The sequence below is a fragment of the Sus scrofa genome, chromosome 13, assembly GCF_054392235.1.
Source record: "Sus scrofa isolate SSC_HxYL_T2T_F1_AM1 chromosome 13, Sscrofa_HxYL_maternal_Yorkshire_Landrace_v2.0, whole genome shotgun sequence".
In the NCBI taxonomy this organism is placed as follows: domain Eukaryota; kingdom Metazoa; phylum Chordata; class Mammalia; order Artiodactyla; family Suidae; genus Sus; species Sus scrofa.
This window is the reverse complement of record NC_139395.1, coordinates 211,458,053-211,480,937: the sequence shown is the minus strand read 5'-3', so window position 1 is coordinate 211,480,937 and position 22,885 is coordinate 211,458,053. Positions and strand designations below refer to the sequence as shown.

The 22,885-nt window shown below is 46.9% G+C and overlaps 1 protein-coding gene across 4 annotated transcripts in view; it reads right to left on the bottom strand.

The window, feature by feature from the left end:
* Positions 1-22,885, bottom strand: part of EVA1C (eva-1 homolog C) — a 103,615-nt gene that overhangs the window by 25,269 nt on the left and 55,461 nt on the right. The window lies entirely within an intron of this gene.

Sequence of the window (22,885 nt, the reverse complement as noted above, 5' to 3'; positions counted from 1 at the left end):
TGCCTCATGAAAGCACCCCGTACAGGCCAAGTACCCTACAGGCAGGGCTGGCTAGAAGGTATTACTTTATTTATTTTGGCTGAGCCTATAGCACGTGGAAGTTCCCTCGCCAGAGATCAAACCTGCACCACAGCAGTGACCCGAGCTGCTGGAGTGACAATGCCAGACCCTTAACCTGCTGAGCCACAAGGGAACTCCTAGAAGGGCTTCATCAGCTTCCTCTAATACTCTGCTGTAATTGTCTAGGAAGGCTTATATATTTCCGAACAAGGGACCCTGTATTGCATCTTGCTCTGGCACCACCCTTGCCCCTGGTCATGTAACTGGCTTTGCATACAGAACAGGCAAAATATATAAAACACTGAATAAAGATTCTTATTTCTTTTAGGGCCCTTACCCACTCTTTGAAATATTTCATTTATTGGTTTATTTTGAGAATCCCTCTCCCCTATGTGAACACAAGCTCCATGAGAAGAAGGCAGTTTCTATTCTGTTCCTGTAATTCCCATACCTTGGTCCTCTGCGGAAACCCAATAATAATGACTGAGTCGATGGACAGATGGATGAATAAATATGAGGCCATCATTTTTAGCACCCCGGCACAGTGTCATCACAATCAGTCAGTATTCACTGAACCTGTATGGAGGATGAGGTCCTGTGCTATGCACCGTCAGAAAAACAAGTCAGAAGAAGCTTACCTTGCATTTGTGGGAAGTGTGATGGGGCTGGAGAGACAGACCCATATGTGTAACCTGTCTAATTATGTGAAACAGGGAGTGGTCCAGATGAGAGATGCTGGGATCAGAGGTAGGAGAGACAGTTGGGGATTGGAGTGGTCAAGACAGGCTTTATGGAGGAGAGGGGCTTGGTTATGAGAGAAGAATCATGACCTGGGTAGAGGCAGGCAAGAGAGAAAGGTCTAAACACCAAGGTAAGTGGGCCAGAAGCACCTAGAGGCTGAGGGGCTGAGAGTGAGCTGGAACAGTGATGCTGCAGAGAACAGCGAGGAAAAGTCAAACAGAGCAGGAGCAAGATACTTCTGAACGCTGAGCTAAAGAGTTTGAACTTTACTCTGCAAGCCATGGGAAGCCTTAAAAAATGCCCTGAAAATATCCCCCAAAATGTTTTTTGGGGACAGGGTATGGGATGCCCTGGGAGAGAAAAGGAACCAAAGGCAGGGAGACCAATATGGAAGCAAGTAGGGACCAGAGAAGGAGAGCATTTCAGAGACCTTGCAAATTTCAGCTCGCTCATGATAAGGGCTAACATTCTGCCAGGCTCTGTTCTCAGCACTTGGATGTTAACTGATCTAATGTTCCAGCAATCCTATGAGAAAGGTGGTTTATTATATATCGTATAGTTTATATGGTACATATAGAGAATATGTTTATAGAATCTGTAATGGGTTATTTAATAGATAATAGGTTGTTTAAATAAATAGGTTTATTACATATATGTTTATAGATACGCATACAGAGAGAGTGTGTGTGGATGTGAACACCAGGACAAGGCCCCCCCCCCCCCCCCCCCCCGCCCCGAGTCTGCAGGTTTAACTTCTTAACCTCTAAACTCTACCCTCCAGGCTCAGCGGAGGGTGGGTGAGGTCCCCCTGGAGAAAGACTCAAATCTTCAGCCTGGAGACAGAGGAGCCAGTGGCAGTGGTGCTGAGGAAAGGGGAAATCAGCAGGCCATTCAGAAGACAAAACTGTAAATGCACTCACTAAAGCGAACAAAATAGAAAGCTATTCTGCCCTGAGATGGGAGGGGCCGTTAAAGAGAGTTTTGGATCCAGAGATGCCCGTGGGAGGATCAGGCTTGCAGAGCCCTAGGGGCTGTTGCTGCTGAAGCCTGTCCCCAGGAGTGCAGCGCCCTGCATCAAGGACCCGCCGGCATAGGACTTGCCTTGAGCTGTCTGTTCATGTCTCATAAATGACAAACTCCTACCCCCTAAAGACAAAACTCCTGCACTCCCACAATTCCAGAACATCTCTCCAGCCTCATGGCTTTCCTTCTCGGTCAGACTTCTGGAAAGGTCTTTGCCCCCTACCTCCACTGCATCTGGTTACCCGCAGAAAAAGAGTAGGGTCGGGTCCCCATATAAAAATCAATTCCCAAAGGAATTGATTGTCTTTTTCTAGGACCGCACCTGCAGCATATGGAGGTTCCCAGGCTAGGGGTCGAGTTGGAGCTACAGCGCTGGCCTACACCAGAGCCATAGCAATGCAGGATCTGAGCCACATCTGTGACCTACACCACAGCTCACAGCAACGACGGATCCTTAACCCACTGAGCAAGGCCAGGGATCGAACCCGCAACCTCATGGTTCCTAGTCGGATTCGTTAACCACTGAGCCTCGATGGGGACTCCAGGAAAAGATTTCTTAAATAAAATACAAAAAGTGGAGTTCCTGCTGTGGCGCAATGGGATTGGCTGCTCTTGGGAGTGATGGGACCCAGGCTTGATACCTGGCCAGGCACAGTGGGTTAAGAATCCAGTGGTGTTGAAGCTGTAACACACGTGGCAACTGTGGCTTGGCTCTGATCCTTGGTCCAGAACTCCAAATGCCTCGGAGTGGCAAAAAAAAAAAAAAAAAAAAAAAAACCTGAAAAAACAAAACAACAGCAAAAACAAAACGCACTAACTGAAAAAAAAAAAAAGAATATTGATACATGTTAAAATTAAGAACCACTGCTCATTGAAATACGCAATAAAGACAAAGCACAATTGCAGGGGGTGGGGGCAGAGGGAACTGGATGAGGTGCTCAAAAGGAACCAAAACCTCTCACTTATAAGATAAATAAGTACCGGGGATGCAATGTACAACATGATAAATGTAATTAACACTGCTGTGTGTTACACATGAAAGTTAAGAGAGTACATCCTGAGTTCTTATCACACACAAACAAGTCTTTTTCTATTTCTTTAATTTTGTATCTCTACATGGAATGAGGGATATTTACTAAACTTATTGTGACAATCATCTCGTGATGCATGTAAGTCAAATCAATATGCTGCACACCTTAAATTGATACAGTGCTGTATGTCAATTGTATCGCAATAAAACTGGAAGAAAAAAAATTATAGGTGATAGGGAGAAAAAGATAAGCCACAAACAGAAAAGAGATAAATCAAATGGTTTAATGCTTCTACAAATAAATACAAAATAGATAATCGAATTTTTTTTTTTTTTTTTTTTTTTTTTTTTTTTTTTTTTTTTTTTTTTTTTTTTTGGCTCGTGCCAGTGTCATGCAGAAGTGCCCAGGCCAGGGATTGAACTTGCATGACAGCAGTGACCTGAGTCACTGCAGGGACCAGGTCAGATCCTTAACCACTGAGCCACACAGGAACTCCAAAAATTCAATTTTTCAAATGGGCAAAAATCATAAGCAGGCATTTCACAGAAGAGAAAACATCTGATACATATATGGAAACAAACTTAATCCTTTCTCTTCCCTTTAAGAAAAGCTTTTTTTCTTTGTATGGCCACACTTGCTGCATATGGAAGTTCCCGGGCTAGAATTCAAATCAGAACTGCAACTGCTGGCCTACACCACAGGCACAGCAATGTGGGCTCCGAGCCACATCTGCCACCTGTGCTGCAGCTTGTGGCAATGCCGGATCCTTAACCCACTGAGTGAGGTCAGGAATCAAACCGACATCCTCACAGATATTACGTCGGGTTCTTAACTTGATGAGCCACATGGGGAACTCCCTCCCCTTTCTTCTTTTTAATTGAAGTATAGTTGGTTTACAAGTTGTGTTAGTTTCATGTGTACAGCAGAGTGATTCAGTTATGCACACACACACACATATTCTTTTTCATATTCTTTTCCATTATGGCTTATTATATGATATTGAATATATTGAAATGAGCTACTCTTATTAGCAATGAGAAAGAGGCAAATGAGGACCACAATGAAAATACCACTTTATATATTCTAGATTGGCAAAAATTAAGAAGCCTGTCAATGCCAAGCGCTGCAGAAGCTGTGGAACAATGGAAGCTATTGACCATGGCTAGTAACTGCATTTCTGGCATCTTTTTAATTTGAACATTCTAAGTTTTTTATTTTTTATTTTAAAATTTTTTTTGTCTTTTGTCTTTTTAGGGCCACACCTGTAGCATATGGAGGTTCCCAGGCTAGGGGTCAAATCGGAGCTGTAGCCACTGCCCTACACCACAGCCACAGCAACGCGGGATCCAGGCCACATCTGTGACCTACACCACAGTTCACAGCAACACCAGATCCTTAACCCGCTGCACAAGGCCAGGGATCAAACCCGCATCCCCATGGATACTAGTTGGGTTTGTTAATCACTGAGCCACGATGGAAACTCCCAATTTGAACATTTTTATAGTTTAAGACTCAATAGTTTCCATCCCAAAAGTATACACGTGCACACATACCTTTCCTGAAATTCTTCAGAATTTATAATTCCTCCAGTTTGGGGGAGGTGATCTTATGCATTGGGACAGATATCCTGTTATTTCTCAGGTAAAACATAGAAATAAGCACATTACATGAAATAAATGGGGACTAACCAAAACCTTACATTAATTCTGGTTCTATCAGGTTTTTTCTGCCACATGAATATTTAAAAAAAGCTCTTGATATTTTTCAGAGCTTTCGGGTTTGCAGCCTTGCAACAAGGGATTGCAGACTTGTACTCTCGAGGAAGTTTTACGCACATAACCCCCAGGAAACATGCACAAGAATGTTCAGAGCAGCATAATTCTTACCAACAAAAACCTGGACACAACCCAAATGTCCATCGTCATAAGAATGAATAAAGTAGGCAGTGTCACTCATCAGCATGAATGAAAGGACCATACAGCCGCACACATGATACGGATGAACCACAGAAACAACGGTGATTGAAAAAAGCTGGTCCCAGAAAAATACATGCCGCTAGATACTATTGTTATTAGCCAAAATAAAAACCCTAAAAAAAGCATGTATATAACATACACACTTATGAAATAAAACAAGAGTGAAAAAGGGAAAAAAAATAAACCCAAATCTCAAAATAGCTGTTGCCACTGGGAGAAAGAGAAGGCGAGACAGAGGACTAGAGGCAAGTTATTGACAGGATTCTAATTCTTTGGGAGTGTAAATTATTCTGCTTTATAATTTGCATGAGTGTTACATATGCTCTTTTGCTTACATCAAATATATTAAATAATTTTAAAATAAAAAATGGGCTACTAGGAGTTTCCGTCATGGCTCAGCGGAAACAGATCTGACTAGCTTCTGTAAGGATGCAAGTTCAGTCCCTGGCCTTGATCAGTGGGTTAAGGAGGGCGTTGCCGTGAGCTGTGGGGTGGGTGGCAGATGCAGCTTGGATCTGGCATTGCTGTGGCTGTGGCATAGGCCAGAGGCTACAGCCCTGATTTGACCCCTAGCCTGGGAACTTCCATATGCTCTGGGTACAACCCTAAAAAGGAAAAAAAAAAAAAAGGACTACTAAATCCCTTTTCAAGATTTTTCTCCTGAACTCTTTTACATCAGATGGAGAGCAGTGATGTTGGAGGCAGACAGATAATAGTAATACTATAAGAAAGAAAAATATAAATATTTATTTGTCCCAATATTAAGCCAGAAATGTCTCATAGAGACATACAAGAAGTAGCAATGTCTGGTAGAAACGTGAACACAGGGAAAGAGAAAAAGTCAGGAGTCCACAATGACAGTAAGACCAACAGGCCCACGTCCATTTTTTCCCTTTGGTATCCTTAGGCTATCAAATCAACAGAAGCTGCCAGAACCAACTTCTAAAAAAGTACAACTCTGGGGAGTTTCCTTGAGGCACCATAGGTTAAGGATCTGGCACTGTCACTCCAGTGGCTTGGATTGCTGCTATAGTGTGGGTTCCATTCCTGGCCTGGAAATTTCCACACGCCTCAGGCAAGGCCAAAAAAAAAAAAGGTACAACTCTGATGATGTTCCTTCCCTGTTTATCTTGAAGCCTCATGAGGAGGAAGCAGCCTGGATCCCTGAGTCACCGCTTGGAGGAGAGCGGCCCAGGAAATCCACTTAAGCCCCATGGGACAGTGATGTGAGCAAGAGATAAACCTTTACCAGGATAAGCCACTGAGTTGTTTGTTGAACAGTTAATGCTAATTGCCTTGACTAATGCTTAGCAAGGTCATGGAACTTGCCTAAGGCCTCAGAGTTGAGTGGAAGTGAACACCCTAGATCTTACTCTGGTTGGCATTCAAGACTGTGCCCTTAAATATGATTTCCCTACTTGGACAAGAATGGGAAGAGGTACTGGGGGAATCGTGGCCTCAGACATTTGACAGGAGAGAGAGGATAAAAGACTGGGCTATGATGAAGAAGAAATTAGGGCTCTGGCTCCTGAGAGTCTGCTCAAGAAGACAGGACGGGGTTAGGGAAAGTCTAAATGATTCAGGTATAAGTAAGTAAATAAGGCAAGTGCCAGGTATGCACACGTATTTGGCACATGTGAACGATGTGGCCCAGTAGGGGAAAAACAAGAGGGTAGAGGGTTCGGGGAGGAGAAAGTCAACAATGGGAAGAAGCGTGCATGTGCTTGATGGCTTCAGAACCGGGGTTGGGCTCTGGAAGGATCTGGAAGGGAGGAGGTGTGACCAATAAGGCTTGTGGAGTGAAAAGACCACCAAAGGGGAGTTCTTTGGTGGCTGTGGCACAGGTTCAATCCCTGGCCCAGGAATTTTCACATGCCAAGGACATGACCAAACAAACAGAAAGACCACCAAAGGGGACAAAAGCCAGTCCCTCACTGTGAATGGGAATTTAATGAGCCTGGAGGTGGCAGGGGACCTGAGCTTCCTCCGGTGTGGGTGGCTAGTTATAGACAGAAGCACACATGATGGGTGACACAAAGTCAGGGCAGGAGTTCCCGTCGTGGCTCAGTGGTTAATGAATCCAACTAGGAACTATGAGGTTGCGGGTTCGATCCCTGCCTTGCTCAGTGGGTCTAGGACCCAGTGTTGCCGTGAGCTGTGGTGAAGGTTGCAGATGCGGCTCGGATCCCACGTTGCTGTGGCGTAGGCCCACGGCTACAGCTCTGATTAGATCCCTAGCTGGGAACCTCCATATGCCGCAGAAGCAGCCCTAGAAATGGCAAAAAGACAAAAAAACAAAACAAAAAAACCCAAGAGCACTGGCATTCAAACTGTGTTCCAGGGAACCCCGGGTTCTGAGGCGGTACCCCAGGCACACACGGCTAGAGGAAGATGCAGAAGCTCCATCTTTGTCTGTTACATTCAGGAGAGATCTGTGAAAATGCCCAGATGAAAGGAAGGACCTGTGGTGAACATAAAATGCTGGAAAGACAAGGCTCGTGGCGAAAGACAGTTAAATAAACAAATAAATACACACACGCATACAAAATATATAAATTAGGAGTTCCCGTTGTGGCTCAGCGGGTTATGAACCTGACTAGTATCCAGGAGGATGCGGGTTTGATCCCTAGCCTCGCTCAGTGGGTTAAGGATCTGGCGTTGCTGTGGGCTGTGGTGTAGGTCACAGACGTGGCTTGGATTTGGTGTTGCTGTGGCTGTGACGTAGGCCTGCAGGTGCAGCTCTGATTCGACCCCTAGCCCGGGAACTTCCATATGCCACAGGGGTGGCCCTAAAAGAAAAAAAAGGAAAAAATAAGGTTCCTGTTGATTTTGCTAAATCCAATTTCACAGTGCCTGATCACTGGTGTGCTGGGCTCACAGGAGGCCCCCAGCAATGATGCATTTAATGAATGAATGACTGAGCTGAGATGGACACCAGGGAGTGCAAACATCCCATGTACCTGGCTTCAGAATGTGTTGGGGGCGGGGGTGGCCCTTGAGTTCAAATCTATGCTGAGAAAGGCTGCCTGGAGGGGTGTCAGGGAGCTGTCATCCTCCTGTCGGTCCCTGGCTCAGCTCTTCTCTGCAACTCACTCTGACTTAGAGTCATCTTTGACTGCTTCTGAATACTCCAGCCTAAAGGATGCAGCTCCCTGGACCCAACCTGGCGGCTTCTCATGAATGAACGAACACAACTACAATACGACCCAGCAATCCCACTCCTGGGCTTAAATCCGGATAAAGCTTTTATTGAAAAAGACACATGCACCCCTATGCACTATTCACAGTAGCCAAGACATGGAAACAACCTAAATGTCCATCAACAGATGAATGGATTCAGAAGATGTGGTACGCCCAAGAAATGGCAAAAAGACAAAAAAAAAAAAAAGAAAAAAGACAAAAAAAAGGGGGGAGTTCCCGTCCCGCAGATGTTAACGAATCCGACTAGGAACCATGAGATTGCGGGTTCGATCCCTGCCCTTGCTCAGTGGGTTAACGATCCGGCGTTGCCGTGAGCTGTGGTATAGGTTGCAGATGCGGCTCGGATCCCAAGTTGCTGTGGCTCTGGTGTAGGCCGGTGGCTACAGCTCCAATTCGACCCCTAGCCTGGGAACCTCCCATATGCCGTGGGAGTGGCCCAAGAAATGGCAAAAAGACAAAAAAAAAAAAAAAAAAGAAGAAGATGTGGTACATATACACAATGGAATACTACTCAGCCATAAAAAAGATCAAAATAAGGCCATTTGCAGCAACATGGATGGAACTAGAGACTCTCATACTAAGTGAAAGAAGTCAGAAAGAGAAAGACAAATCCCATATGATATCACTTACATGTGGAATCTAATATACGACACAAATGAACCCATCTACAGAAAAGAAACAAACGCATGGACATGGAGAACAGACTTGTGGTTGCCAAGGGAGAGGGAGTGGGATGGACTAGAAGTATGGGGTTCGTAGATGCAAACTTTTGCATGTGGAGTGCATAAGCAATGAGATCCTGCTGTATAGCACAGGGAATTATATCTAGTCACTAGTGATGGAACGTGATGGAGAATAATGTGAGAAAAAGAATGTATATGTATGTATAACTGGGTCCCTTTGCTGGACAGCAGAAATTGACAGAACATTGTACATCAACGACAATTTAAAAATTTTTTCAAAAAGGTGAACAGAGCATGTCAAGCAGTCGAGGAAGATGGAATGAAATGTTTCAAGTGCCAAAGCATCAAATATGTCTCTGTGAAGAGGAAGAGTCATTGAAAGGCTTGGTCGTGGTCCTGGCAGGTCAGCCACAGCTCACATTGGACAATGGAAAGCCAGCTTGATAAAGAGACTCTACGAAGGTGTGAATGGGGATGCGAACACCTCAGAGTCAGTGCAGGAGCCCAGGGTCAGGATCAGCAGAGAAATGTTACTATCCCCAATCCCGAGGGGCAAAGGCAGTGGTTTCCAGAACTCAGGGGACGAGAGTTCCCACAGTGGCACAGCAGAAACCAATCTGACGAGGGACCGTGAGGTTGCGGGTTCGATCCCTGGCCTCGCTCAGTGGGTTAAGGATCCGTCGTTGCCGTGAGCTGTGGTGTAGGTCTAAGATGCGGCTCGGATCCCGAGTTGCTGTGGCTGTGGTGTAAGCCGGCAGCTGGACCCCTAGCCTGGGAACCTCCATATGCTGCGGGTACGGCCCTAAAAAGCAAAAAAAATAAGAATACAGGGGAGAGGGCTGCCCCACGGAACTCAGGTCTGCGGTGGGCAGCAGGGATGCTTCCAGTGTGTTGTGTTACTTTAGCTGCTTTTGTGCCTGGATCTCTCGTGGGGCTGAGAGCTCCCGGAGGGCACAGGGAGTCAGTCACCCTGTGGCTGGCCCAGCACCTGGTATCTGCTCAACTCACTCAGACTGTGTCCCTCCCACGCAGCACGAAGAACACCCTTTTTACTTGCTTTCTATGAGGTTTGCACAAAGTAACTGCAGAAGTCAAAGCCCACATAAATGGGAGCTGTGCTCAGCAGTCGTCTCTGAGCCTGAATGAAATACCTCCTGTGGTTAAGATCCCAGAAGATTCGTTGCCTATGGCATCTGCGAGGGGCAGGATGGAGCAGTAGGTAGCTCAGCCCCTTGCTAAGCCTGTTTCCTCAGCTGCATGATGAAGATACAGGGAGCAGGCTCACCGGTGGTCATAACGATTCCACACAGGCCATGTGTGGAGGGCCCGATGGGTGTCACCTACCATTACTGCTATCAGGCCCCTGACATACGTTAGATGGGAAAATGGTACTTTCAAAAAAGGCCTTTGGGATTTAGAGAATTTATAATCTGTTGCGAGACATGTTTCCACAATCTTTTCTTGGCCTCTTTGCTGAAAACTCCATCCTGTCCTGCTTTACCCCATCTTTCTGCTTGGAAAACAGTCGCAGTGCTGGTAAATGACTTAAGCTTAAGAACAAAGACCTAAAGGCATAAGTTATTCATGTGCTCAGCTGAATGAGGACTTAATGTGTTGGTCTGGGCACACCGGACCTGCGCAGATTGGCACGCCGTTTGCACAGCATGCTATGTCCTCTTAAGAATAAAAGAGGAGCCCCATGGCCCCAAGGGGTTTAAGAGGGGTTGTGAGCAGGATATGCATTAGTGAGGAGAACCAAGATGCAAACCTAGGCATCCTGGGTTGCTGCAGACAGGCATGCCCTCTGCAGAAGCACAATGGTGATTCTCTAGATGCTGTGCATAGATAGCTGACACCAAGCTTCCTCAAATGCTAATGATCGTTAAATGCCTAAAGGTCAGAGTAAAAGCTTAATCAGCAACCTGCTATGTGACTTTTAAAATAACTTAAAAAACTTATATCCTGCACCTACAATCCCCTTCTCACTTGACGTCATCCTAAAGAATACAATAAAAGCAGTGTGGTTTCTTAAGGCGGTGCTCTTGGTCCCTGAGGCCTTGAGTCCCCCGGTTCCCACCTTTACTTAAGATAAATGTCTCTGTGTCTTGTTTTATTATTATTATTTTTTGGCTTTTTTTTTTTTGCCATTTCTTGGGCCGCTCCTGCAACATATGGTGGTTCCCAGGTTAGGGGTCGAATCGGAGCTGTAGCCACCGGTCTACACCAGAGCCACAGCAATGCTGGATCTGAGCCACATCTGTGACCTACACCACAGCTCATGGCAACGCTGGATCCTTAACCCACTGAGCAAGGCCAGGGATCGAACCCGCAACCTCATGGTTCCTAGTTGGATTCGTTAACCACTGAGCCACAATGGGAGTTCCCACAATGGGAGTTCGTTAACCACTGAGCCACAATGGGAGTCTTGTTTTATGTTAACTTTTTTCCTTAAGTTTCACAGCACCTGTTCTTCAGCCCCATCCTGCTGAGCTGGTCTCGGCAATGATCTAAATTATTTGCTTTCTTTGGGTTCTGTTGAGTGAAAACAAGCATGTAGGGTATGATACATTCAGACCTAAATATTAAAGCTTAACCTGCAAATAAGAAGAGAAAAAAAAAAAAAAAAAAGACTGGAAGGAGAATCTCCTAGATGGTAAGAGAGGATATTGGGGAGGTTTATGGGAAAGAAGTTTTTTTGTTTTTTTCCCCCATATCAATTTTAAGGTACTTTCCAACTTTTTGTGAGCTTACATTGCTTTGAAATGAATGTGTAGAAAATGAACTTTCTTAAAAAGAAAATTCAGTGAGTTCCCATTGTGGCTCAGTGGGTTAAAAACCTGACTAATCTCCATGAGGATACAGGTTCAATCCCTGGCCTTGCTCAGTGGGTTAAGGATCTGGCGTTGCCGTGAACTGTGGTGGAGGTTGCAGACACGGCTCAGATCTGACTGCTATGGCTGTGATGTAGGCCAGTTCAACCCCTAGCCTGCGTGCCAACTTCCATAGGCCATGGGTACAGCTCTAAATAGAAAAAAAGAAAAGAGAAACAAACAAACAAACAAAGAAAAAAACAGAGAGAACAATGAAAAGAAAAGAAAAGAAAAAATTCACATCTGGGTAGATGATTGCTTTTAAATATGAGGGTCTCTGAGGCGATTTTTTGGTCAGAAATGTAAAAATTTCTGCACGTGTAATACTAACCTATACTTTTGGATGACTCAGTTTGCCCCAGAAGCCATGAAAAGTTGAGGAGCAAAGATATATCCTTTGAATTGTCTTCCAATTTATTTATTTTCACTGCTTTCCGGATGCACAGGGTTGCTCGTGAATATTTTTGCTATCTTTAGGTGTCTCATTATTATTTGGGGTTCTTAGCCAAGCACAACTCTCAGGTGAAAACAAACCTTAAATCTCAAGAGATCTGAGGATGAGCTATATAATTTTTATATAAGCTGCTTCCATTAGGAAGAAGTAATAGTCTGAATTATTCTTAGAAGTCCGACAACGACTAATGCTTTTCCCATAAACTTTTGCTTTTTTGTTTCAAAATAAATATGTTTGTAATTGAAAACTTTAAAATCACAAATATGCTGAATGCAGGAAAATAAAAATCCCACTAAATCCCACTATCAAGGGGAAAAAAGTCACCTTTAAATAATATCCTTCTAGTCACTCTTGTATGTCTTTCCTCCTCAAAAGGATCAAGACGTATTATTCCGTAGGCTACTTTTTCTCATTTATTAAGGTATTTGTGAAAAAATTTAACATAAGATCACTTTAAAGAGCTGCAGAGTTTTTCTTTTCTTTTTTTCTTTTTGCTTTTTAGGGCCACACCCATGGCATATGGAGGTTCCCAGGCTAGGGGTCTAATCGGAGCTACAGCTGCCGCCCTATGCCACAGCTACAGCAATGAGGGGTCAGAGCCGAGTCTTCAACCTACATCACAACTCACAGCAATGCCGGATCCTTAACCCACGGAGCGAGGCCAGGGATCGAACCTGACACCTCATGGTTCCTCGTCGGATTTGTTTGTGCTGCGCCACGATGGGAACTCCAGAGCTGCAGAGTTTCTCATTTTGTGGAGGTACTGGCTCTATTTACAATACCCCACCAGAGTGACGACCCCCATTTCGGATGATCTCCATTCTTTAATGTTACAAAGAATTCTATGTGAAACATCCTCAGAGCTTAATATCTGTACACAACCATGATAGGTTCTAATTCTTGGAAGTAGATCGCTTCGTCAAAGGGCATTCAAAACACGCAGGCTTTTGATACCCAGGGCCAAAGTGTTATCCAGGAAAGTTAGACCAATATGCGCACTCCTGTCGGAGTTGGAGGAGAGCCCTAGAAACTATCTTTTCTTAGGACGTGAGCCCGGCCATTTTCTTTAAGGCTACTAGAGGAAGGAAAGAAAAGAAGATTCCCATTGATAAGACCACAATCCTCTTGGACCCAGGAGGTCCTGTGACCCCCGTGATTTATAGAGGCATGCTTTGGCCCTCATAGCGGCCCTGGGAGCGAAAGAATTTATCTTGGTGAGAGTGAAAGAACCCACAGCATGTTTTCAGGAAGAGGCCCAAGCTAATTCAGGTCCGATTCAGGCCTGACCATTTCCTTGTTGACACAGAGCTCTGAACCACTGGCAGGATTTTTTTTTTTTTTTTTTTTTTTAAGTGGTTATTTCCCTCCCAGGCTGATTTTGTTTGCACCTTCTCTTCCTGGCAAAGCACCCTCTGCCCCAACACATGTGATAACAAGATATTCAGCCATTTAATTTTTATTTTCTTGGCTACCATTGAACACTGAAACTGAAGTTAACTGCTCCTTCCAACCTGTGTTTATTTAGATAATGAGGCTGCTTGCTCTTAAGAGACTCTGTCTTGGCAGTGGGAGGCCCTGGAACCTTGATCCTTGGCTGAGAAGTTCAGACCTGCCCACACTTGGCCTTGGGGCACCCTGAGCCCAGCCTTTGAGGCCTATTGTGTAGTTTTCTCACTCTCTTATTAAGGAAACAGAATCCCTGGAGCCCACCCAGAAAACGTAGCTGCAGCAGGAAATGACGGGCCACTGAAGACACCCAGCCAAGGGACCTTTCCGTGGGTCTGCTTTCTGAAGTTCATGCTCAGGTCTCTGGGAAGGGTCACTCCCTTCTGGGATTAGGATACTGTTTCACTGGTGTTCATTTAGAACCAATGATGATCAGTCGCTTTCTTTTCCTTTTTTTTAGGGCCACACCCACAGCACATGGACGTTCCCTCACTAGGGGTCAAATGGGAGCTGCAGCTGCCTGCCGACGCCACAGCCAGAGTAGCATCAGATCCGAGCCACATCTGGACCAATGTCAGATGTTTAACCCGCTGAGTGAGGCCAGGGACTGAACCCACGTTCTCGTGGATACTAGCTGGGTTCTTAACTCATTGAGCCACAACAGGAACTCCTTGTTCAATCACCTTCATACCTTCCTTATAGGTTCTCTTCCACTAGGTGAGGCATAAGATTGATTGATTGATTGACTGATTTCCCCCCCCCCAGGGCCACACCCACAGCATATGGAAGTTCCCAGGCTAGGGATCGAATCAGAGTTGCAGCTGCCAGCCTACACCACAGTCACAGCAAAACCATATCCAAGCCACATCTGCAACCTACACCATAGTTTGTGGCAATGCCGAATCCTTAACCCACTGCGAGGCCAGGAATTGAACCCAGATCCTCATGCACACTAGTTGGGTTCATTACCACTGAGCCACCATGGGAACTCCCTAGATGAGGCAGAAGTTCTGAGGGATCTGACTTGCTAGAAGTTCTTTCAAAAGTGTCTTTGGGTTACCACCCTCCCGAAGAGACACCAGATCTATCTGTGTTTGAACCTGTGTGACCGTAAGATGTCACTTTTTGACTGATGGCGTGGTCATCTGCCTTGCCACTCTTCTTTCTTACTTGATAGCCATGATGGTCAGCCTTCGGATTCGTGTCTAGGGCTGGAGTGACAAGTACCACGAACCGGGCAGCTTGAAGGCAGAATTTTGTTTCCTCTCCGTGATGGAGGCCAGAAGTCCAAGATGTCAGGAGAGCTGGCTGTTTCTGAGGCCTCTCTCCTCAGCCTGCAAATGGCCAGCCTCTCCCCGGGTCCTCACGCCTCTTCCCCGTGTGTGCCCGTGTCCCAGTCTCCTCTTCTTCTCCCAAGGACAGCAGCCACGGGGGACCAGGACCCGCCCACAGGACCTCAGTTTCATTTAGTCCCATCTTTGAAGGCTCCATCTCCCTCAACAGCCACAGCCTAAGGGACCAGGGGTTACGAGTTCAACAAAGGAATTTTCTATTATTTTATTTTATTTTTTGCCTTTTTAGGGCCACACCCACTGCATATGGAGGTTCTCGGGCTAGGAGTCAAATCGGAGCTGCAGCTGCTGGTCTACACCACAGCCACAGCAACACAGGATCTGAGCCACATCTTTGACCTACACCACAGTTCAAGGCAACACTGGATCCTTAGCCCACTGAACGAGGCCAGGGATGGAACTCGCATCCTCATGGATACTCGTCGGGTTCATTATCTGCTGAGCCATGACAGGAACTCCATGACAAAGGAATTTTAGGGACATGATTCAGCCCATAACAGCCTTTGAGATGGCCCCCAATAGTCTCCACCTCCTGGGATTCACTCCTGGGTGCAGACCCCGCCCTTAATGAATCAGCCAGTCTGTGTGACCTATAAAGTTTAACGGAGCTGACAGACGTGGCTTCCATTTGCTCTGCTGCATCTTGGGTTCTGGAAGAGGCCAGCTGCCACGTGACAAGGACATTCAAGAGACCCACATGGGGAGAAGCAAAGCTTCCCACCACCCACCAGCACCGATCTGACCTCCATGTGAATGAGCCGCCTTGCAAGTCCAGCCTTGATTACTGCAGCCCAAGCCAGCATCCTGGTGGCAACTTCTCGAGACCCCTTGAGACCCTAAGCAAACACTTCTCAACCAGGCTACCCCGGAATCCCTGCCCCACAGAAAGTGCGAGGAAATAGAGGTTCACTTTTGTTCTAAGCCACTGAATGTTGGGGGTATTTCACTACATAGCAATAGAAAACAGATACACATTCTGATACTTGGAAGCGGGGTGCTGAAGTAACAAAATCCTAAAACTATGAAGCTAGCTTTGGGACTGAGCAGGGGACACACGCTGAAAGGACTTTGAGGAGGTGGTCAGTGAAAATCTAAGGGCGCTGAGGAAAAGTCCAGCATCTGTGACCTTTGCACCCTGCGGCAGGTGCATCCTCAGGGTGGAGCTTCAGGCTATTGATTTTGAGGTTAGACAGCTCCTCCTTTACCACATCGGGCCCTACAAGTATGATTTTCTGTGCGTGATGACATGGGCAGGCTGGGAAGCACTGTTCAAAGCCAGGGTGTGGCATGTGACCTGCGCCTCACCATGGCTGCACCTGCCCTGACACATTCCAGATGTGACCAGCTTAGAGCATCACACACAGAACGTGGAGGCTCTGCCCACCCTCCTCCAGGCCCAGACCCCGAGGCCTTACTGAGGATGGCATGAGTACCCTCATGACCTTGGCAATGTCCAGTAAGAGCCTGGGTCTCACTAGGGGAGGTACTGGCAACCAAGCCTCGGGGGGCCCTGAGGATGCTGGGAGGAGCGTGATGACATCACACCCTGACTTGGGGGGGAGGGTGTCACATGCACATGCCTGGCTCCCACCAGGGGTGTCCCCCACTCCACCAGCACTCAGCCCTTTCCTCTTGAACTCAGCCTATGTATGAAGTACGCAGAAGCAACCAGCCCTTTGTAACAAACCCGGACGACAAGTTCAGAACAAAACATACTGTGGGGTGGCGTACTTACAGCAGAAACAGCTTGTAAAGGGTTAATATCTCTACTCTGTCTCAAGCTCATAAAAGTTATGAAAAAAATAAAGACGCCAACAACACCCCTAAAAAGGACAAAGGCCAGAGACATAATGTGTGCGAGCACAAATACAAAAGCACAAAAGCATGGAGAGAAGTTCAAGGTCATTAACAATCAAAGACAAGCAAATAAAAACAGAGAGAAAGGAGAAGTTCCCGGTGCGGCTCAATGGGATCAGGGGTGTATCTAGAGCACTGGGACAAGGGTTAGATCCCCAGGCTTGCACAGTGGGTTAAGGATGCTGTGTTGCTACAGCTGCAGCGTAGGTTGCACCTGCAGCTGGGATCTGATTCCTGGCCTGGGAACTCCATATGCCTCGGGGCAGACAAAAAAAATTATATATATATACACATACACACGCACACACATACGTATATACATACATATATATGCCATTTTATACCTCTTTACTTGGAAACACGAGGAAAAATCACACGCAATGCTGCCAAATTTGTAGGGAAACCCATAGTTCTATGTTGCTGCTTACACATATAAATTGGTATGAAAAGATTTTGGGAAGACCTATGAAGAATTGTAGGAGTTCCCATCATGGCACAGTGGTTAACAAATCTGACTAGGAACCATGAGGTTGCGGGTTCGATCCCTGGCCTTGCTCAGTGGGTTAAGGATCTGGCGTTGCTGTGAGCAGTGGTGTAGGTCGCAGACATGGCTCGGATCCTACATTGCTGTGGCTGTGGTGTAGGCCGGCAGCTACATCTCTGATTAGACCCCTAACCTGGGAACCTCTGTATGCCATGGGTGCAGCCCTAAAAAGACAAAAAAAACAAAACAAAAAAAAACAATTGTAAACATGCCCCTCCCCTCTTTTTGGAATAAAACTTTTGGGAATTTATCCCAAGGAAATAATCCAGAAGAAAGCAAAGGCTACAAGCACAAATTCATTATACATTGTTTATGATATTTAAAAAACAGAACCAATGAAATAATCTAGCCTCTAGATGGTTAAGTAAGTTATACACTGTATCCCTTCATGGAGGGAGGGATTGACTTTGTTAGGATTCTGCTGGCCATGTGCAAAACCAGCCAAGACATAAAGTTAAATTCAAAAACAGAATTCAGGAGTTCCCTAATGGCCTAGTGGTTAAGGATCTCGTGTTGTCACCACTGTGGCGAGGGTTCGATCCCTGGCCTGGGAACATCTGCATGGCTCAGCCAAATAAACAACAACGAAAACAAACAACCCCACAAAAACACAACAACAACAACCAGAATTCAGGAGTTCCCACTGTGGCTCAGCGGGTTATGAACCTGGCAAGTATCCATAAGGAGGTAGGTTCAATCGTTAGCCTCGTTCAATGGATTAAGGATCTGGTGTTGCTGTGGCTGTGGCGTAGGCCAGCAGCTGCAGCTCCGATTTGACCCCTAGACTGGGAACTTCCATGTGCTGCAATGTGGCCCTAAAGAGCAAAACAAACAAAAAACATAATTCAAAGGTATCTATTTTAGAATTGCTATTATATAAAAATTGTTCTCAGCTAATACACCAGGACCTGGAAGAGATTCTTTTCATTTAATGAGAAAATTTGTGGTGTTCCCGTCGTGGCTCAGTGGTTAACAAATCCGACTAGGAACCATGAGGCTGCGGGTTTGATCCCTGGCCTTGCTCAGCGGTTTAAAGATCCGGCTTAGCCGTGAGCTGTGGTGTAGGTCACAGATGTGGTTCGGATCTTGAGTTGCTGTGGCTGTGGTGTAGGCCGGCCGCTACAGCTCCAATTAGACCCCTGGCCTGGGAACCTCCATATGCCATGGGAGCGGCCCAAGAAATGGCAAAATGGCAAGAAAAAAAAAAAAAAAAAAGAAAAAGAAAATTTGTAGCTGAATCTTATTTCTGCTCAATAAAATTATGGCGCTTGTGCAAAACAGCAATATTCCCCATAATCATCTTTAAAAAGGACTAAAAATGCTCTCCTTGTGTATCTGATACAAAAGCCCACTCTGCTCTGCTTCCTGACTGCACACGGAGCCTGGCACGGGGCCCACTGGGGAGGGGGCACCCAGACCATGAGCATGGGGTGTGGCACCCAACTTCAGCTCCTACGCCAGAGGAAAAGCACACACTTGACCCTTCAGAGGCCCACGGTGAGACCCGATCACGCGCCTTTAGGCAATCATCCTCCGAAACGCGTGCCAGGTTCCAGGGTTAAAAATAAACAGCCCGCCTCCCTCTTCAAAGAGATGCGGCTGAGCTGCAGTAATAACTGGAAAGCGAGAGCAGAGATCACAGACGGGCGGCCCCGGGACCGGATGCAGCCTGGAGGCATGTTTTGCTTGGCTCACGTTGTGTTTTAAAAGTTGGAAAATTTCACATTAAGAAAAAATGTCGGATTTCCAGCATCTCACGAGAGGGTGGAAGCTGTGACTACACCAGGCTCGCAACCATCTACCTGACCGAGGCCAGTGGGGCTGCCTCACTTAGGAAGCGGGGGTGGTTCTGATTCATTCATGGGACTCAAGATTCACACGGGTGCCTACTCTATGCCAGCCAGGCCCTGTTCTGCTTGCTGGAAGTTCAGGAGGAAAGAGACCACCATTGCTTCTGTAGTGTTTACCTTCTCCTGGGGAGAGAGACCATAGCCAATAAGCAGCTATTTCCATGTTACAGAGACAATCAAATAGGAGGACAGCTCGGGAGGAACAGCAGGGACAAGGTGACATGCTGGCGCAGCACCTGGGAAAACCTCTCTGAGATGATGTCTGCGTTGATTCTTTTTTTTTTTTTTTCTTTTCTTTTCTTTTTCCAACCCGCAGCATGTGAAGTTCCCAGGCCAAGGATCAGATTCAAGCTACAGTCACGACCTAAGCCAAAGCAATGCTGCATCGTTAACCTTCAGCACCGGGCCAGGGATCGAACCTGCATCCCAGCACTCCCAAGATGCCGCTGATCCCGTTGTGCCACAGCGGGAACTCCTGAGTTGATTCTTTTTTTTTTTTTTTTTTGTCTTTTTTTGTCTTTTCAGGGCTGCACCTGAAGCACATGGAGGTTCCCAGGCTCGGGGTCAAATCGGAGCTGTAGCTGCTGGCCTACACCGTAGCCACAGCAAAGCGGGATCTGAGCCACATCTGCATCCTACACCACAACTCACAGAAACACCAGATCCTTAACCCACTGAGTGAGGTCAGGGATCGAACCCACATCCTCATGGATACTAGTCGGGTTCGTTAACCACTGAGCTATAATAGGAACTCCCTGAGTTGATTCTTAAAGGATGAGACAGAGCCAGCCACACCAAGTTGTGGGGTGAGAACATTCCAGGCCCAAGGAGGAGCTTGTGCAAAGGCCCTGGGGTATAAATGTGCAGAGTGCTCCAGAGGTACTGAAGGAAGGAGGGGGGTGGCAGGATTTATTCTAACTCCAGGGGGCAGAGGGGGGGGGCTTTAAGTTGAGGGTGGGGTGGGATGTGATCTAATCTGATTTAAATAAAAACCCCTCTGATGGCTAAGTGAGGAGGGGACCCAGGGAGGGAACAGAATCGAGGAGAAGGGAGGTGGGAGATCAGTCAGCAGGCAGCCAGGATGGTCCAGGTGAGAGAAGCTCAGGGTGGGCTAGGAGCGAATGTGCTGGAGTCAGGATGCTGGGTGGGGGGAGAGCCTACAGGACTGGCAGAGGCAGTGGATGGGAGACAGGAGGTCAAAAGAGGCTGCTGTTTAGAGGGGGTGAGATTAAAGTGTGTCTACCCCAAAGGGAAAACTGATGATTTTGTGGGGTGAACCTGCCAAGTGACATTTTTTTTTTTTTTTTTTGCTTTTTGTCTCTTTTCTAGGGCCGCACCCACAGCATATGGAGGTTCCCAGGCTAAGGGTCGAATCGGAGCTGTAGCTGCCAGCCTACACCACAGCCACAGCAATGCCAGATCCCAGCCGTGTCTGCAACCTACACTACAGCTCACAGCAACGTTGGATCCTTAACCCACTGAGCGAGGTCAGGGATCGAACCCGCAATCTCATGGTTCCTAGTCGGATTCGTTTCCGCAGCGCCACGACGGGAACTCCCCAAGTGCAGTTTTAAGCCTTCACGTCCAGTTGACCTGGGCCAAGGAGTGGACTGTTTCTTAGCCTTTGGTTAGACGAAGAGGATTCATCAGCACAGGCAGCCTGTGGTTCATATCTCTGCACACGTGGTGAATGGGCATTCAAGATGCTGAGATGAAGGGGTTCACTCGAGGACCCCCCCTTTTTCCCTTTGAGCCCCTGTGCCCTGCAGAGCTCAGGGCCAGAGAGCTTCCAGCATGTGGACGGCAGTTCGTGAATGCAGGGAAGTGCCTGATCCTCAGCCTCATGGGTCCTCAAGGGACAGTGGGCAGAGGGGCGGGCAGGCTGCTTTTGCCCTGCAACTTGGCCGGGATTCAAGCTTTTAAATCAGGATTGCCAAGCAAAGGGCCCAGTCTCCCATGCACAGACCTTTCCCGAGTCAACAAGGCTTATTTATGGCATCAGAACAGCCTGGTGACCTGAGGATTTCTCGAACTCTCTATGGAAACCTGTCTTTCAGCCATGGCATCTGCTAATGTTTTCTTTGGCTAATGACTTTCCCTTTAAACCTAACTCCCGGAGTTCCTGTTGTGGCTCAGTGGGTTAAGAACATGACGTAGTGTCCATGAGGATGTGGGTTCAATCCCTGGCCTTGATCAGTGGGTTAAGGACCTGGCATTGCTGCAAGTAACGTCGGTCACACATGCAGGTTGGATCTGGTGTTGCTGTGGCCGCAGCTCTGATTCGACCCCTAGCCCAGGAACTTCCATATGCAATGGGGGTGGGGTGGGGACTAACTCCCATCCAATTTCCCAGTAACCTCAGACAGTGACCTACACATCGAATGGCTGTTGGTCATTCAGCCTACAAACAGATCAGATCTACCCACCTGGCTGACCAATGTCTGCTCAAAAGATCCACTGAAATAGAAGTTATTTTCGGCTGTCTCCCAAAACACACGTGGCTAAGCTAGATTCAGGGAGCCCGAGAAATAGGGCGCCACACCCTGATATTAAGAAGTGGGGTCCCTCTCTGTAGAAAGAGATCAGAACATCAACAATGCCTTGTCCAGCTAAGCAAACCAGGTAACACAAGGAGTCCCGCAGGATGCTCAGGAGAAGAGTGATCGGATCTGCCTCTTAGAAGGCTGCCTCCAGCCACTGCAGGGAGAAAGTGTGTCTAAGGACAGGGGGACACCGGTGATGACCCAGCAATGGTCCCTTGACCTAACGCAGCTGCAGGAACAAGGGAGGAGGGAGTGGAGACATTCTGAGCATGCAGATGTTACACGAGAGGGAAAATGGAGCTTCCAACCTCACAGGTCACTGGCTGGAGCACTGGAAAGGGATGGGCAGCAGGAACCACCCTCGCAAGTGCCTCTCTCCCCACGTGGCAGCCAAGCTTATTAAGACGGGAGCTAATTAAGAGCGGCTGGATGCCTGCTTCTGCGGTTTGCCTGAGCTGCCCTTCAGACATCCCTCCAGCATGCTGATGGAAGAACTTTCCTTCCATGAATGCTGGGGCGAGGAGCCTTGGGGATGCATGACACCGGTTCCTTGGGAAGTGGTTCTCTCTCTAGCCTTTTTTTTTTTTTTTTTTTTTTTTGTCTTTTTAGGGCTGCACCCTCAGCATAGCGAAGTTCCCAGGCTAGGGGTCAAAATGGTATGCCAGTCTATACCACAGCCATAGCAACATGGGATCTGAGCCATGTCTGCAACCTACACCATAGCTTGCAGCAGTGCTGGATCCTTAATCTAGTGAGCAGAGGCAGGGATCAAAAACCCACATCCTCATGGACACTAGTCAGGTTCATTACCGCTGAGCCACAAGGGGAACTCCTCTCTCTCTAGTCTTATCTGAGAGTTGGCCTATGTAGCTGGGTCACTTTATGTTCCTTTTTTTTTTGCTCCCTAGATCCAAGAGATTACTTAACACATGAACTTCTTGTTAAAGGCAATGTTTAATTTCACATGGGATTCACAGAGCAATTGTAGCAATTTAGCCCATTAAGGAGCTCACTACAGACTGGATGAATAAAGCATAACTTCTTGGGGTGTTTCACAAACGAGTCTGCTCTCTCTGGTAATATGGCAAGTGGAGGTCAGACGGTTTCACCACCGCAGATTAGGGTATGTGATGGTTAATTTCATATGTCATTGTGGCTAGGCTACAGTGCCCAGCGGTTTAGTGAGACACCAGTCTAGATGTTGTGAAGGTATTTTTAAGATATCACTAACATGAGACATAGAAAACAAATTTA